The sequence below is a fragment of the Diceros bicornis genome, chromosome 9 (genome assembly GCF_020826845.1).
Source record: "Diceros bicornis minor isolate mBicDic1 chromosome 9, mDicBic1.mat.cur, whole genome shotgun sequence".
NCBI lineage: Eukaryota > Metazoa > Chordata > Mammalia > Perissodactyla > Rhinocerotidae > Diceros > Diceros bicornis.
In genome coordinates this window covers 28,764,812-28,782,446 of record NC_080748.1, presented here as the reverse complement: position 1 = coordinate 28,782,446, position 17,635 = coordinate 28,764,812, and the positions used below count along the sequence as shown (strand labels likewise).

General features: G+C 35.8%; 1 protein-coding gene across 3 annotated transcripts in view; it reads left to right on the top strand.

The window, feature by feature from the left end:
- Positions 1-17,635, top strand: part of RB1 (RB transcriptional corepressor 1) — a 150,157-nt gene that overhangs the window by 15,265 nt on the left and 117,257 nt on the right. The window lies entirely within an intron of this gene.

Sequence of the window (17,635 nt, the reverse complement as noted above, 5' to 3'; positions counted from 1 at the left end):
GGAGACTTCAACTGACTCCTAGATTTGTTTTTAGAATAATTACTGCCAATGCAGATAGACATACATTACTCCAAAAAAGGTGTGTAGGTCAAGACCTTGTATTAGATTTCTTTTCAGTCCTTTTAAATTTATTGAGACTTGTTTTATGCCTCATCCTGTCTTCTGTCTTTGTTAACATAAAATGTTCACTTAGTAGAATTCACTAGTGAAGTTATCTGTGCCTGGAATTTTCTTTTTTGGGAAAATTTTAAACTTTATATTCAGTTTTCACAATACGTGTAGGATTATGCAGGTTATCTATTTCTTCTTGAGTGTACGTTAGTAGTTTGCATCTTAAATAGAGTTTTCTCATTTCATCTAAGGTATTAAATTTGTGGGAAGGACTTTTTTTCTCCCCTTTTAAAAAAGTTTATTTTTTAATAGACTCTTTTTATGAGCAGTTTTAGCTTCACAATAAAATTGAACAGAAAGTGCATAGAGTTCCCACGTACCTTCCTGCCCCCACACATGCACAGCCTTCCCCACTGTCAACATTCTGTGCTAGAGTAGTACATTTGTTATAGGTGAACCTACATTGACACATCATAATCACCCAAAGTCCATAGTTTACCCTAGGGTTCATTTTTGGTGGTATACATTCTGTGGGTTTGGACAAATATATAATGACATATATTTGTCATTATAATATCATACAGAGTGTTTTCACTGCCCTAAAAACCCTCTGTGCTCTGCCTGTTCATCCCTCACCCTCACTGGCAATCACTGATCTTTTTACTGTCTACATAGTTTTGCCTTTTCCAGAATGTCATATAGTTGGAATTATACAGTTTTAGCCTTTTCAGATTGGCTTCTTTCACTTAGTAATATGCATTTAAGGTTTCTCTATGTCTTTAATGGTTTGATAGCTCATTTCTTTATAGTGCTGAATAATATTCCATTGGCTGAATGTACCACAGTTTATTTATTGATGCACCTACTGAACAGCATCTTGGTTGCTTCTGAGTTTTGGCAATTAAGAATAAAGCTGTTGGGCCGGCCCTGTGGCTTAGCGGTTAAGTGCGTGCACTCCACTGCTGGCGGCCCGGGTTCGGATCCCGGGCGAGCACCGATGCGCCGCTTCTCTGGCCATGCTGAGGCTGCGTCCCACATGCAGCAACTGGAAGGATGTGCAGCTATGACAAACAACTATCTACTGGGGCTTTGGGGGGAAAAATAAATAAATAAATAAAATTATTAAAAAAAAAGAATAAAGCTGCTATAAACATCCACATTTAGGTTTTGTGTAGACATAAGTTCTCAGCTCTTTGGGGTAAATACCAAGAAGCGATATTGTTGGATCCTATGGTAAGAGTATATTTATTTTTGTAAGGAACTGCCAGACTGTCTCCAAAGTAGCTGTACCATTTTGCCTTCCCACCAGTAAAGAAAGTACTTGTTGCTCCACATCCTTGTCAGCATTTTAGATTTTGGCCATTATGATAGGTATGACATCTCATTGTTTTAATTTGCAGTTCTGTGATGGCATATGACATTGAACATCTTTTCATATGCTTACTTGTCATCTGTATATCTTCTTTGGTGAGATGTCTTTTCGGAACAGTAGTAATCAAAACAGTATGGTCTTGACATAAAAACAGACGCATAGATCAATGAAACAGAATAGAGAGCCTAGAAATGAACCCATGCATATATGATCAATTAATTTATGACAGAGGAGCCAAGAATATACAGTGGGGAAAAGACAGTCTCTTCAAGAAATAGTTCTGGGAAAACTGGACTGCCACATGTTAAAGAATAAAACTAGACCACTGTCTTACACCATACATAGAAATCAACTCAAAATGGATTAAAGACTTGAATATAGGGCCGACCCCGTGGCTTAGCGGTTAAGTGCGCATGCTCTGCTACTGGCAGCCAGGGTTCTGATCCTGGGCATGCACCGACGCACTGCTCCTCCAGCCATGCTGAGGCCGTGTCCCACATACAGCAACTAGGAGGATGTGCAGCTATGGCATACAACTTATCTACTGGGGCTTTGAGGGGAAAAAGAAAAAGGAGGGGCTTTGAGGGGAAAAAAAAAAGGAGGACTGGCAATAGATGTTAGCTCAGAGCCGGTCTTCTTCAGCAAAAGGAGAGGAGGATTAGCATGGATGTTAGCTCAGGGCTGATCTTCCTCACAAACAAAAAACAAAAACAAAAAAAAAGACGTGAATATAAGACCTGAAACCATAGAACTCCTAAAAGAAAACATAGGAGGTTAACTCCTTGACATTGGTCTTGGCGATGATTTTTTGAATCTGACACCAGAAGCAAAGGCAACAAAAGCAAAAATAAATAAATGAGACTGCATCAAACTAAAAAGCTTCTGCACAGCAAAGGAAACCATCAACAGGATGAAAAAGCAACCTGTAGAATGGGAGAAAATATTTGTAAAGCATATGTCTGATAAGGGCCGTTATCCAAAATATATAAAGAATCATACAACTCAATAGCAAAAAACCAAACAATCCAATTAAAAACTGGGCAGAGGAACTGAATAGACATTTTTCCAAAGAAGACATGCAGATGGTCAACAGGTATATAAAAAGGTGCACTAATCATCAGGGAAATGTAAATCAAAACCACAATGAGATATCACCTCCCACTTGTTAAAATGGCTGTTACCAAAAAGATAAGAAATAACAAGTGTTGGTGAGGATGTGGAGAAAAGGGAGCCCTTGTGCACTGTTGGTGGGAATGAAAATTGGTACAGTCACTATGGAAAACAGTATGGAGATTCCTCAAAAAATTAAAAATAGAACTACCATATGATCCAACAATTCCACTTCTGGGTATTTATGTGAAGGAAATGCAAACACTAACTTGAAAAAATATGTGCACCTCCATGTTCATTGCTGCATTATTTACAATAGCCAAGACCTGGAAACAACCTTAGTGTCCATTGATGGATGAATGGATAAAGAACGTGTGGTGTGTATATATATATATATATATATATATATACACACACAGTATATACGATTATTCATTTATAGTTTTGCATTTTACGGTTAGGTCTATGATCTATTTTGAGTTAATTTTTGTGAAGGGTGTCTAGATTAATTTTTTTTTTTTTTGTATGTGGGTATCCAGTTCTAGTACTATTTATTGAAAATACATCTTTTGGGGCCGGCCCACTGGCATAGCGGTTAAGTGCACGTGCTCCGCTGCTGTCCTGGGTTCGGATCCTGGGCGCGCACCGATGCACCGCTTGTCAGGCTATGCTGTGGTGGCGTCCCATATAAAGTGGAGGAAGATGGGCACAGATGTTAGCCCAGGGCCAGTCTTCCCCAGCAAAAAGAGGAGGATTGGCATGGGTGTTAGCTCAGGGCTGATCTTCCTCACCAAAAAAAAAAAAAAAAAAAGAAAACACATCTTTTTTTCCTTGTATTACCTTTGCTCTTTTGTCAAAGATCAGTTGGCTATATTTGTGTAGGTCTTTTTCTGGACTCTTTAAAATGTGTTCCATTGATCTGTTTGTCTATGCTTTCACTAACACCACACTGTCTTGATTACTGTAGCTTTATTGTAAATCTTGAAGTTGGGTAGTGTCATTCCTCTGATTTTGCCCTTCTTGGGGTTGTTTGGGATCTTTTGCTTCTCCATATAAACTTTAAAATCAATGTGTTGATATTCGGAGAATAACTTGCTGGGATTTTGACTGAAATTATGTTAAATCTGTAGATCAAGTTGGGAGGAACTGGCATCTTGGCAATATTGAGTCGTCTTCTCCATGAACGTGGAATGTCTCTCCATTTATTTAGTTCTTTGATTTCATTCATCAGAATTTTGTAGTTTTGCTCATATTGATCTTTTATCTGTTTTGTTAGATTTATATCTATCTCATTTTTTTGGGTGCTAATTTGAATAGCATTGTATTTTTTAATTTCAAATTCTTGTTCACTGCTGGTATATAGGAAAGCGATTGACTTATGTATACTAACCTTGTATCCTGCAACCTTACTATAATCACTTATGAGTTCCAGGAGTTTTTTATCAGTTCTTTCAGATTTTCTAAGTTAGACAGTCATGTCATTTGCAAAGACTTACTTCTTCCTTCCCAATCTCTGTACTTTTTATTTTTTTTCTTATTGCATTGTCTAGGACTTCCAGTATGATGTTGAAAAGGAGTAGTGAGAGGCAACATCCTCGACTTATTCCTCACCTTTAACAGAAAAGCTTCTGGTTTCTCACCATTAAGTATGATGTTAGCTGTAAGTTGTTTGTAGATATTCTTTATCAAATTGAGGAATTTCCCCTCTATTCATAGTTTACTAAGAGTTTTTGTGGTGAATGGTGTTGGATTTTGTCAAATGCTTTTTCTGCAACTATTGATATGATCATATCATTTTTCTTTAGCCTATTGATGTGATGGATTACGTTAATTGGTTTTTGAATGTTGCGTACATGGAATAAATTGCACTTGGTCCTGGTATATAATATTTTTTATTTTTTTTTATATGTTGCATTCAATTTGCTAATATTTTGTTAAGAATTTTTGTAACTATGTTTAGGATAGATATTGGTTTGTAATTTTTTTTTTTTTCTTATAATGTCTTTGTCTGGGTTTGGTATCATGGTAATGCTTGCCTAGTAGAATCAGTTAGGAAGTATTTCTTTTGCTTTTGTATCATGGGAGAGATTAGAGAATTGGTATACTTTCTTAAATGTTTCTTAGAATTCACAGTGAACCCATGTGTGCCTGGTACTTTCTATTTTGGAAGGTTATTAATTATTGATTCAATTTCTTTAATAGATTATAGGTCTATTCAGATCGTCTATTTCTTGTGTGAGTTTTGGCAGATTATATCTTTCAAAGAATTGGTGCGTTTCATCCAGGTTTTCAAATTTGTGGGCATAGAATTGTTGGTAATATTTTTTTATTATCCTCTTAATTTCCATGAGGTCTGTCGTGACGTTCTCTCTTTCATTTCTTTTTCTTCTTCTTTTTTTTTTTTTTTGTGAGGAAGGTCAGCCCTAAGCTAACATCCATGCTAATCCTCCTCTTTTTGCTGAGGAAGACCGCCTCTGAGCTAACATCTATTGCCAATCCTCCTCCTTTTTTTTTTTTTCCCCTAAAACCCCAGTAGATAGTTGTACGTCATAGCTGCACATCCTTCTAGTTGCTGTATGTGGGATGCGGCCTCAGCATGGCCGGAGAAGCGGTGCGTCGGTGTGTGCCCGGGATCCGAACCCGGGCCGCCAGTAGCAGAGTTCACGCACTTAACCGTTAAGCCATGGGGCCGGCCCACTCTTTCATTTCTGATATGAGTAATTTGTATCTTTTTCTTTTTTTGTTAGTCTGACTAGACACTTATTGATTTTATTGATCTTTTTGAAGAATAAGCTTTTGGTTTCATTGATTTTTCTCTGTTGATTTTCTGTTTTCAATAATTCTTTTGTGTTTAGTTGGCTTTTTGTAGTGAAATGTTTAAATTCCTTTTTCATTTCCTTTTGTGTATATTCTTGAGCTGTTTTCTTTGTAGTTACCCTGCAGACTACATTTAACATCCTAAAGTTACAATACTCTAATTTGAATTTATTCCAGCTTAACTTCAATGAGGTAAAAACTCATACTCCTTCAATAGCTCCATCTCCACCCCTTTCAGTTGTTAATTTTACAAAATTACATTTTTATACATTGTGATTCCAAAAATATAAACTAATATAATTTTTTTTAATGCATTAGTCTCTTAAATTATATAGGAAACAAAAAGTGGGGTTATATACCCTGAACAATCATAGTAACCTTATAATTGCCCATGTATTTACCTTTACTGAGATCTTTATTTCTTCATGTGGCTTTGAGTTACTGACTTTTGTCTTTTCATTTCAACCTGCAGGACTCCTTTTAGCATTGCTTACAGGGCATGTCTAGTGGTAATGAACGCCCTCAGCTTTTGTTTATTTGGGAGTGTCTTAATTTTTCCCTTACTTTTGAAGGACAGTTTTCCTAGATATAGCAGTCTTGGCTGACAGTTTTTTTATTTTAGTACTTAGAATTATCAGCCTACTGCCTTCTGGCCTTCAGAGTTTCTCATGAAAAATCTGCTGATAATTTTATTGAAGATCCCTTGGATGTGATGAGTAGCTTCTTTCTTGCTGCTTTCAAAATTCTCTCTTTGTCTTTGGCCTTTAACAGCTTGATTATAATGTGTCTTGGTATGGGTGTCTTTGAGCTCATCCTATTGTTGAGCTTCTTGGATGTTTATATTTATGTCTTTCATTACAGTTTGGAAATTTTTGGCCATGATTTATTAAAAATATTCTCTCTGCCCTTTTATCTCTCTCTTCTCCTTCTGGAACTCCCATAATGCATATGTTGGTCCACTTGATGATGTTCTACGGGTCCCTTATTCTCTGTTCCCTTTTCTTCAATTTTTTTCTTTCTGTTTTTTAGACTCTATACTTTCCATTGTCCTGTTATCAAGTTTGCTGTTTCTTTCTTCTGCCTTCTCAAATCTGCCTTTGAATCTCTGTAGTGAATTTTTCATTTTTGTTATTATATTTTTCAGCTCCAGAATTTCTTTTGGTTTCTTTTTAGGTTTTCTCTTTATTGATATTTCCATTTTGTTTGTACATCATTTTCTTGATTTTCTCCATGTCTTCCTTCAGTTCTTTGAGCATCTGTAAAAAGTTGTTTTAAAGTCTTCATTTAGTACATCGGCCATCACTTCTTTTTCAGGGACAGTTTCTTTTGGTCTATTTTTTTCCTTTGAATGAGCCATACTTTCCTCTTTCTTTGTATGCTTCATAGTTTTTTTGTTGAAAACTGGACATTTGAGTCTGATAATGTGATAGGTCTGGAAATCAAACTCTCCCCCTTCCCTAGGGTTTGCTGGTTTTTCTTTTTTTTCCTTTGGTGAGAAAGATTGGCCCTGAGCTAACATCTTTTGCCAGTGTTCCTCTTTTTGCTGAGAAAGATTAGCTCCGAGCTGACATCTGTGCCCGTCTTCCTCCACTCTGCCTGCGGGACGCTGCCACAGCATGGCTTGATGAGTGGTATGTAGGTCTGGGCCCAGGATTTGAACCTACGAACCCCAGGCCACTGAAGCGGAGCGCATGAACCCAACCACCATGCCACTGGACCAGCCCGTTTTTTTTTTTTTTTAAATTTATATGTGTGCGTGTTTTGGTTGTTGTAGGCCATGTCTGTGTTGGGGATCAGCCTGAGGTGTAAACTTGAAGGTATTCTCAGATCTTTTCTGAGCCTGTGCCTTCCCCTGGGCATGCGCTGTGACTTTCTAATTTCCTTCATATATGTGGTTGCTTTTGAATGTTCTAGTCATCAGTATCTGGCTCCCAAAAGGGGAAAAAGAGAAAAATGAAGAGAGGAGGAAAAGGTGCAGACTCTTTAAATCTCTTGCAAGTCACTTGAGCCAGAGGGCGTGGGGCTTGCAACAATGGGGGAGGTGCAGCAATAATAGCCGCCACCTCTTTGTTTGTACTTCTGCCATTGGAAGCAGCAGTCAGAGCACAGATCTCTGAAATTTGGAGGACAGGGTCCTTTTTCTCAACCTGGCTCCTGCAGACTGTGCCAGCTGTTCCAGGAACATGTGCACAGCTGCCTGCCACATGGCTAAGGGTTGGCGTGCATACTGCTACTGTGTTAAGAGCTGAAATTAATGAAAATTAACCATAATTTACTCACTGTGCCTTCCCCTGAAAGTTGCAAGCCTTTAATGGACTCCATAGTTCCAGAATAGTTACATCAGACAGATGCTGCCAGTGCAATTGTTGTCTAGGTGGGAAGACAGATTTCTGGTGCTTTTCCACCATCTTCCCAGAATCCTCTCTCCATATGAAATTTAGGATGAATTCGTCAATTTCTGTTAGAAAGGCAGTTGGGATTTCAATAGGGATTATGTTGAATCTGTAGATTAATTTGGCAAGTATTGCCATCTTAGCAATATTAAGTCTTCCGATGCATGAGCATGATGAGATGTCTTTCTTGTATTTAGATCTTCTTTAATTTCTTTTAATAATATTTTTAGTTTTACAAGTCTTAACACTTAAAAAAAAATTCTTCCTAAGTATCTTATTCTTGTTGATGCTATTATAAATGGAATTTTCTTAATTTCGTTGTTGGTTTATTCACTGCCGGTGTATAGAAATTCAATTGACTTTTGTATGTTGATTTTGTACCCTGCAACCTTGCTGAATTTATTTATTCGTTCAAATAGTTTTTTAGTGTATTCCTTATGATTTTCTATATACAGATCATGTTGTCTGCAAAGAGATAGTTTTCCTTCTTCTTTTATAATCTTGATGCCTTTTATTTATTTATTTTTCCCTACTGCCCTGGCTAGAACCTCCAATACCATTGGTGAATAGAATAGCAAGAGGGGACATTGTTGTCTTTTTCTTGACTTTAGGGGGAGGACATTCTGTCTTTTAGCATTAGATGTGATGTTAAGTGTGGATTCTTTGTAGATGCCTTTCATGAGGTTGAGGAAGTGCCCTTTTATTCCTGTTTTGTTTTGTGTTTTGTTAAATGGTTTTGTATTTTGTCGAATGTTTTTTCAGCTTCTATTGATATAATCATGTTTTTTTCCCTTATTGATGTTGCGTATTACATTAATTGATTTTCAGATCTTAAACCAACATTGCATTTCTAGGATAAGTCCCACTTGGTCATGGGGTATAATCCTTTTTATATGTGCATAGATTTGATTTGCTAGTACTTTGTTCAAGATTTTTGTGCATAAAGTTATAAGAGATTTTAGTTCTAGTTTTCTTTCCGTGTAGTGTCTTTGTCTGATTTTAGTATCAGGGTAATACTCGCTTTTCACAGAATTGGTTGGGAAATGTTCCCTACTCTTCGATTTTTATGGAGCAATATTATGAATTGATATTAATTCTTTTTCTTTTTTTCTTTTTTGAGGAAGATCGGCCCTATGCTAACGTCTGTTGCCAATCTCCCTCTTTTTGTTTTTTTCTCCCCAAAGCCCCAGTACACAGCTGTATATCACAGTTGTAGAGTTATAGCTCTTCTATGTGGGATGCTGCCTCAGCATGGCTTGAAGAGTGGTTAGTAGGTCCACGCCCAGGATCCGAACTGGGGAACCCTGGGCTGCTGAAGCAGAACGCGTGAACTTAACTGCTGCGCCACTGGGCTGGCCCCTAATTCTTTTTTATTTATTTATTTATTTATTTATTTATTTTTTTGTGAGGAAGATTAGCCCTGAGCTAACATCCATGCCAGTCCTCCTCTTTTTGCTGAGGAAGACTGGCCCTGAGCTAACATCTGTGCCCATCTTCCTCCACTTTATGTGGGATGCCGCCACAGCATGGCCTGATAAGCGGTGCTTCGGTGTGCGCCCGGGATCTGAACCCGGGCCGCCAGCAGCGGAGCGCGCGCACTTAACCGCTACGCCACAGGATCGACCCCTGCAATTCTTTTTTAAATGTTTGGTGGGATTCACCAGTGAAGCCGTTTGAGCCTGGTCTTTTCTCTGTTGGAAGTTTTAAAGTTACTAATTCAGGGGAAGTTCTTCAGGGAGGGCGCCTCAGGTACTCATCTCTTGGGCAGAGGGCCAGGTAAATCTGAAGTGAATATGCCAGGTACATATTTTTCTGACAGTAGAGTCAACTGTCTCCCCTAAAGGCATTGTGTAACTGAATGGCTGATTCAGCTGGTGTTTGCCCATGCAAGTTGCCTCAAAAATGTGATTGAGTACAAGTAAGGTTAGCTTTTGCATTCCACTTCTTGGCTGTGCCACTCTTGCCTTTTACTTCTTCTGAGCACATCAGAGAATGTCCTTACCACTAACTGCTGTCAGCTAATATACAAGTGAGAGGGGGGATTTTCTGGCATATTAGCATGTTATCCCTTTTGTTCCTACGTATAAATAACCTTGGTGAGGAGGTAATCCAAGAGTATAGATAAAGAAGATAAAGGCAGCTCTTATCCCCTCTATTTCTGTAATACATTTAACTTGCAACCTTATTGCTGATCCGTCATTAGTCTCATGAATCAAGTGTAAGGATGTGTATCCTTTTCACCCTGAGATATAGAGTATATTTTTTATGGCTTATTTTCATGTTGTTTGTGGCTGATATTTAAAAAAATGAAGATTAGAGATGATAGAATTTTTAACTTTTAAAATCGTAATTTAAATTTATGTTAGTTATGATAGCATGAATAGTAAGATAACCTAATTTTCTGATGTTTCCAAGATGATTTATGTCACCAGTTGGTGGAGCTCTTTTATAAGTTAGTGCATTGTAAAAAAGCAAGGACAAGTCATTGCTAATTAGGGGTTATCATTAGGGTGGTTCAAGTGAGCTAAAGTAAATGATAGCTTAATTGGTAGCCTTTTCAAATTTTGATTGTAGATTTTGATTTAACTGTAATTCATGTAATTAAAGTTTTAATATTTTAAAGATTTTTCTCAAGAGTATTCCTAATTTTTCTCTCTCCTGCTTTATATACATTTAGTACTTTTTTATTGACTTACTTTTCCCCCCTATTTTATAATTGTAGGTAATTTAGAAAATATATCTAGGGTTAATGAAGAAAATGAAAACCATTTGTAATCCTACCACCTAGAGATAATAATTAATATTTTTATATATTTTTGCCTTCCCTTCCTTTTTGCCTTTGGTGAGGAAGATTGGCCTTGAGCTAACATCTGTTGCCAGTCTTCCTCTTTTTGCCTGAGGGAGATTGTCACTGAGCTAACGTCTGTGCCAGTTCTCCTCCATTTTTTGTATGTGGGATGTCGCCACAGCACGGCTCGATGAGCAGTGTGTAGGTCTGCGAGGGATCCAAACCTGCGAACCCTGGTCTGCCGACGCAGAGTGTGGGAACTCAACCACTATGCCATGGGGCCAGCAGTCCTTCCTTTTTAAAAATTTTTCCCAAAATTAGAATCAAAGTGTACACAGAATTTTGTATTCTGGTGTTTTTTCTCTTAACATATCTTTGTTATTTTCCCATGTCCTTATAATCTTTGAAATGTTTTAAGTGTTTTATATTATTCCATGATATACCTCTATCAAAATTTATTTAACCATGCTATTTTAAGATATTTAGGCTTTTCCCACTGTTTTTGCTATTATAAAAATTCTTTGACATGTATTTCACTAAATCTTCTCAGCTCTGCAGTTATTTTTATTGGATAAATTCTTAGATATAAAACCAAACTCTTGAGGATCTTGATGTGTATTAATAAAATGTCCTTCAACTGACACTATTCTGAGATTCAGTATTTTCAAAATATGTTTGTTGGAATGTACTACTTTTTCTATGGCAAAATACTTATTCTTGTCCTTTGCCTATTTTTTTTTTTTTCCTCATGTTTTATTATGTCTTTTTTGGTGATTCTTTGGCTGGGTAAGAAGAATTACTTTTCCTCCGTATTAACAATTTTTAAGGGTCTGTTCTGTGCCCTTTTCATAGACTTGTCTAAATTTTCAAGAAAACACATAAGTTACAGATTTTAGGTTGTAAATCGCCATTGGAAAATAAGGCCTGAATCTTGAGAGAGCAGTCTGGGCTGGAAAGCAGGATGAGCTACATGAATTTTCTGAATGAAGGTGATGGGGGTGTTATGGAAGTGGATGAGATTGCTAAGTGAAAGAGGAGGTAGTGGAAAAAGTCTTTGGCGTTAGGAAAAAATGAAAAAGTGAGAGAGAAAGAAAACAGTGAGGATATTAGAGCATTTTAAAAGCTAAGGAAAAAAGTTTCATTGCAACTGTGTCAGATGCTGCATAGAGGTCTTTGTGAATGAAAGCGAAAAAAGGCCATTCAATTTAGAAAGAGTGGGATCTTTGAATAGCCTCAGTAGAATAGTGCTGGTATAGTGAGCGTATGTGTTTAGTGGATGCAGTATGTATGTAATGTGAGAGTGTGTATGGTGGGTGTGTGTGTGAATAGTGTGAGAATAGTGAGAGGTTTGTATGTGTAGTGAGGACAGTAGTTTGATAAGGTCCAGGGATAGAGGGATACGTTATTTTTTTTTTAAGGTCATGCAAGCTTATTTGTAAGCAAAGGGAAAGGAGCTTTTAGAAAGAAAACTGTTAGAGAAGTTATAAAAGACAGAGGGAGGAATTAATAAACTAGGTCTTGAAGGAGCTGAGAGGCAATGTGATCCAAAGTGGGAGGAAGGGGACAGATTAGAGTTGTTAATTTGAGAGTGGAGGAAAATGTCCATTTGTCAAATTGAGAAGAGAAGAGCAACTTGTAAATGAAGATGTAGAGACATTTTGAGGAAGACTGGAAGATATGATAACTAGAAATTATTTGATGTGGAGAAGAATGTTGAGGCTTTAGGTATTGTGATTCTTTAACCTTCTCAATAATATAGAAATCAAGAGTATAGAATAGTAAAATAGTTAAGAGTACAGAACTTTTGATGGAGTGATGAGATTAAGGATTTCAGTAGTGAAAATGTTAGGAACATCAATGCAAAAACGTAATAAGGAAATATTCTTAAAGAAATGGAACAATACTAAACTGAGTGTTAGGAAACATGGGTTTTAGGTCTGTGCCATTGATTGATTGTGTTGAACAAGTCTCAACTCGCTAGTCTTTAATTTCTTTTTTTTTTTATAATTTTATTTATTTATTTATTTTTTCCCCCAAAGCCCCAGTAGATAGTTGTATGTCATAGCTGCACGTCCTTCTAGTTGCTGTATGTGGGACGCGGCCTCAGCATGGCCGGAGAAGCAGTGCGTCGCTGCGCGTCCGGGATCCGCACCCGGGCCGCCAGCAGCGGAGTGCGCTCACTTAACAGCTAAGCCATGGGGCCGGCCCTCTAGTCTTTAATTTCTTAATCTGCACAGTGAGAGGTGAATCAGATGACCTTTTCAGATAGAAAAGTCTTGACTCAAACTGAACTAAAAAAGAATTAAAACATAAAACTACAGTAGTCAAGACATTGTAGTATTGGTGAAAAGAAAGACAGGTAGGTCAGTGGAACAGAACAGAGAATCCAGAAATAGAATCCACACAAATATAGTTAGTCTTTGCATGCAGACTTTTGCATGCAAAAGTTATTCAATGGAGGAAGGATGTTCCTCTCAATAATATGATGTTGGAGCAATTGGATATTCATATACAAAAAATAAACTTCAGTCCTTATCTCGCACCATTTATGAAAGTTAACTCAAATGAATCATGGACCTAAACTTGTAGAAAATGATATAGGAGAAAATCTTTGTGATCTTGGGTTGGGCAAAGATTTCACAGATAATGCTGTTGAAATCATGATCCATAAAAGAAAAAAATTAATAAATTAAGTTTCATCAAAATTAAAAACTTATGCTCTTTGAAATATACTATTCAAGAAAATGATAAGACAAACCCCAGACTGGGTGAAAATTTTTGCAAAACACGTTATCTGTTAAAAGATTTGAATCCACAATGTATAAATAACCTACTGCTCAGTAAGACAAACAACTGAATAGCCAGCCATTTGTGACAACGTGGATGGACATTGAGGGTATAATGCAAAGTGAAATAAGTCAGAGGGAGAAGGTCAAATACCGTATGATCTCCTTCATTAAGTAGTAGATAATAACAACAATAAACAAACACATAGGGACAGAGATTGGATTGGTGGTTACCAGAGGGGAAGGGGGGAGGGAGGAGGGTGAAAGGGATAATTCGGTACATGTGTGTGGTGATGGGTTGTAATTAGTATTTTGGTGGTGAACATGATGTAATCTATGCAGAAATAGAAGTACAATGATGTACACCTGAAATTTTTACAATGTTATAAACCAATGTTACTGCAATAAACAAAAAAACATGTGAACCAAAAAAAAAAGAAAGTTGGCAAAAGATTTTAAAAGACCCTTCACCAAATAAGAAATACGGATGTTAAGTAAGATTTGAAAAATACTCAATGTCATTAGTCCTTGGGAAAATGCCCAATCACACACCTACTAGAATGGCTAAAAAAACAAACAACAAGGAAACAAAAACTAAGTGCTGGTGAGGGTGTGAAGCAACTGGAACTCTCATTCATTGCTGGTAGGAATGCAAAATGGTACAGCTACATTGGAAAACAGTTCGTTAGTTTCTTATAAACTTAAACTTACATTTAACATACAACTTAGCCATTCCTCAGCTTGATATTGGCCCAAGAGAAGTGAAAACTTACATCCACTTAGAGACCTGTAGTTGGATATTTAGGGCTAGGGTTAGTAGGCTTATTCATAACAGTGTATTCAACTGTTGGAATGGATAAACAAATTGTAGCATATTCATACAATGAGGTGCTACTCAGCAATTAAAAGGAATAAATACTAATAGTTATAACAATATGGATGAGCCCTCAGAAGCATTATGCTAAGTGCAAGGAGCCAGACAAAAAAGGCTATAGATGTATAATTTCATTTGTATGACATTCTGGAAAAAGAATTGAAATCACATCAATTTCCCAGGGGCTAGGGGTCAGTAAGCCCTATTTCTGAAAAAAAAGATGACACAAAATTCCATTATTCCCAAGGATGGATATTTATGGTATGGAGAAGGTCAGATGGTGGATAGTGTTGAGGCAGATACAGTGTAGTGGAATGAGTGCTACATTCACTGATAATAGTAATGCTCCTGCTGATAGTTAACTCTGATTCAGTGAGTACAATGCCAGGCACCATGCTGATTACTTAAGAGCATCCTCACTGTTAGTTTTCATGGTGACTCTATGATTGACACTATTGTGACTCTGTTGTCATCCCTATTTTAGTAGAAACTGAGTTTAATTAGACTTAAGCAAGTTGCCCACAGTTAAACAACTAGAGTATATATTCAAACTCTTGAATGTTGGACACCAAAATCCATGTTCTTAACATAAATAATAAGAGTGTAAGTCCCAGGAAGACAGAGAATTTGTTTTTGTTTCTGTTTTTACTGCCGTATCCCTAAAGTCATAACCATGGCAGTTGCATAATGAATATTTCTTGAAAAATTATTAGAGATCTCAAATTTTGGAAGATATTAAAAAAAATTGGAAGATAGAAAGAAACCTATATGAAAGTAAAGATACAGTTTTTAAATGATATTAAATTTGGTGGTTAGACTGATGTTTTCATTTAAAAATAGGCATTTATCATATCAAATGACTTTTATGTCGAATTGTCTGTGTCCTAATAAAATCTGCTGTTTTAAAAAATGAACAAAATGCTTGTAGAGTAGAATTTTGTAGTTGATTCTAACCTTCATGACTTTGTAAATTTTTTCCCTCTAGCAAATCTTGGGGGCATCCAGGTATAAGATCAGACCAAATGGATGTTATTGGTTAACAACTAAAATGCAAGCCCTTTCCATGTCGTATAAGAATTTATATATATATATAAGGTTTTATAGATATAAATATAAAATCTTAAATACTTTAGTCTAGAAATTATACTTCTAGGACTCTCCTAATTGGAAACTGATCGTTTCCTTTGCATAGATACACAAAAATATTTGCATGTGAATGAATCGTCCGGTTTTGTAAAATTGGTCTCATTTGTAATGTAGTTTCCTCTAAAGAACAAAATCAAATATACATAATTAAAATATTCAATATTTAATATTCAAGTTTAGAAGAAACATTTTTCTTCCATAGATAAATGTGTAGGAAGAAGAAAAAACACTTTATCTAAATATAGAGTTAATTGGAATACAGCTAGAACAGCAACAATAACAACGGGCTTTATAAATCATCTAAAATAAAGGTCACATATTTTGCTCATAGGAAATTTCCTCAGGTCCTTAAAAAATCAGAAACTATTTGTACAACATTTCACTTAAGCATCTTTATTGTTTCAAATGAACTTGTGTTGAATTTTGTTGGCTATGTCCTAATAAAATTTGCTGTTTTAAGAAAATAAACAACATACTCAGTTTTAACAACTTCAGTCACTTCATTTCCCAACCTTTAAAAGTAAAAAAAAAAAAAGACTGGCATTGCTGAAAGCAGACACATTGAGAGCAATTAGGTTCAACAGGTGATAGCATGAGAGCAAAGAAGCAAACCAAAAACATGATAAGAAGTAAGCATAAAAATTCAAAAAGCATGGTAATTGGGAGTTATTTATTATAGAGGCAAACCACCTTTTTTTACATCTTAGTAGTTCCTGAGAAATTGACTGTATTAATATAAACACATATGCAAAAGTTGATGTTTATTTTATTAAAATAGAATGTACTTAATACATGGTCATTATAACAATCAAGCCATGTATACTTTGTATGTTCAGTTTCAGAAATAGTAAGGATGTAATATAGTTTCAAAATCAAATTTATTGAGGTGTAATCACATACACTAAAATCAACCAGTTTTAAGTGAACAGTGCAATGAGTTTTGACAAATGTATTTAACCAATTACCACCGAGATATAGAAATTTTTGATTACTCTGGAAAGTTCTCTCATTCTCCTTTGTAGTCATTCCCCAACACTTCTACTCCTGTCCCCAGGCAGCCACTGACTTTCTGACATTGAAGATTAGTTTTGCCTTTTCCTGAATTTCATATGAAAGGAATCATACAATATGTACCTTTTTGTGTCTGGCATCTTCTCAGTGTAATAGTTTTGAGATTTATCTATGTGTTTATTTGTACTTTTCCTTTTTATTGTTGAATAACATCCTGTTGTATGGATATACCACAATTTATCTAGTCATCTGTTTTTAGATATTGGTTTGTTTCTAGTTTTTGGTTTTTATGAATGAAGCTGCTATTAACATTTGTATACAAAGTTTCCATTTCTCTTGGATGTAAATATCTGGGAGTGGAATTGCTAAGTGTTATGGAAGGTATGTATTTAAATTTATAAGAACTTGCCAAACTGTTTTCCAAAATGGTTGTACCATTTTACATTTTCACCAGCAGTGTTTGAGTGTTTCATTGCTTTACATCCTCATCAACCCTTGATATTGTCAGTCTTTTTAATTTTAACCATTTTAGTGAGTGTCTAGCTGTAATGTAAGTTTTAAAATATTTATTTCCCAAGTAGCTAAAATTAAGGAAATGTGTAGAGTTGGATAGTGATAAGCTTTTTATTATCTATAAAATTTGATAATCTGGAACAATTCTTTTCCAAAAGCTTTTATATAATTGAGATTTTAAAACAGTATAAAATTGCATCACATACTTTTTAGCTCGTTGTAATCTCCAATTAAGAGTAAGCAAGTAGTTCCAATTGTTTAACAGAACATCACATAGTTTGGTATTTCTTTTGCTTTTAATTTAGTATAATCCAGATTTTATGTACAAAATTTATATGTTTAGACAGTGATATATATTTTTAGGGGAAATAAGTATGCTAATGATAATGAAAAAATATTCTAATGATAATGAAAGCTATCACTCATTGAGTACTAATTATATGCCAGGCATTGTGCTAAGGCCTTTCTATATATAATCTCATTTAATTCTTACAAAGTGAGGTAAGTATTGTTATTTCCATTTTACAAAGAAGGCAGATATGACACTGAGAGATATGAATTTCACAAGGTTAAAAAATACTTGAATCAATGGACTGATAAAAGAATGAGTGAATTAGAGCAAAAGGAGGACAAATTTAAAAAGTAGGCTTTTTTTAAAAACAATTTATGTAATGGACTCTAAAATCTTTTAACTTGACTTTGATGACGTTGGAT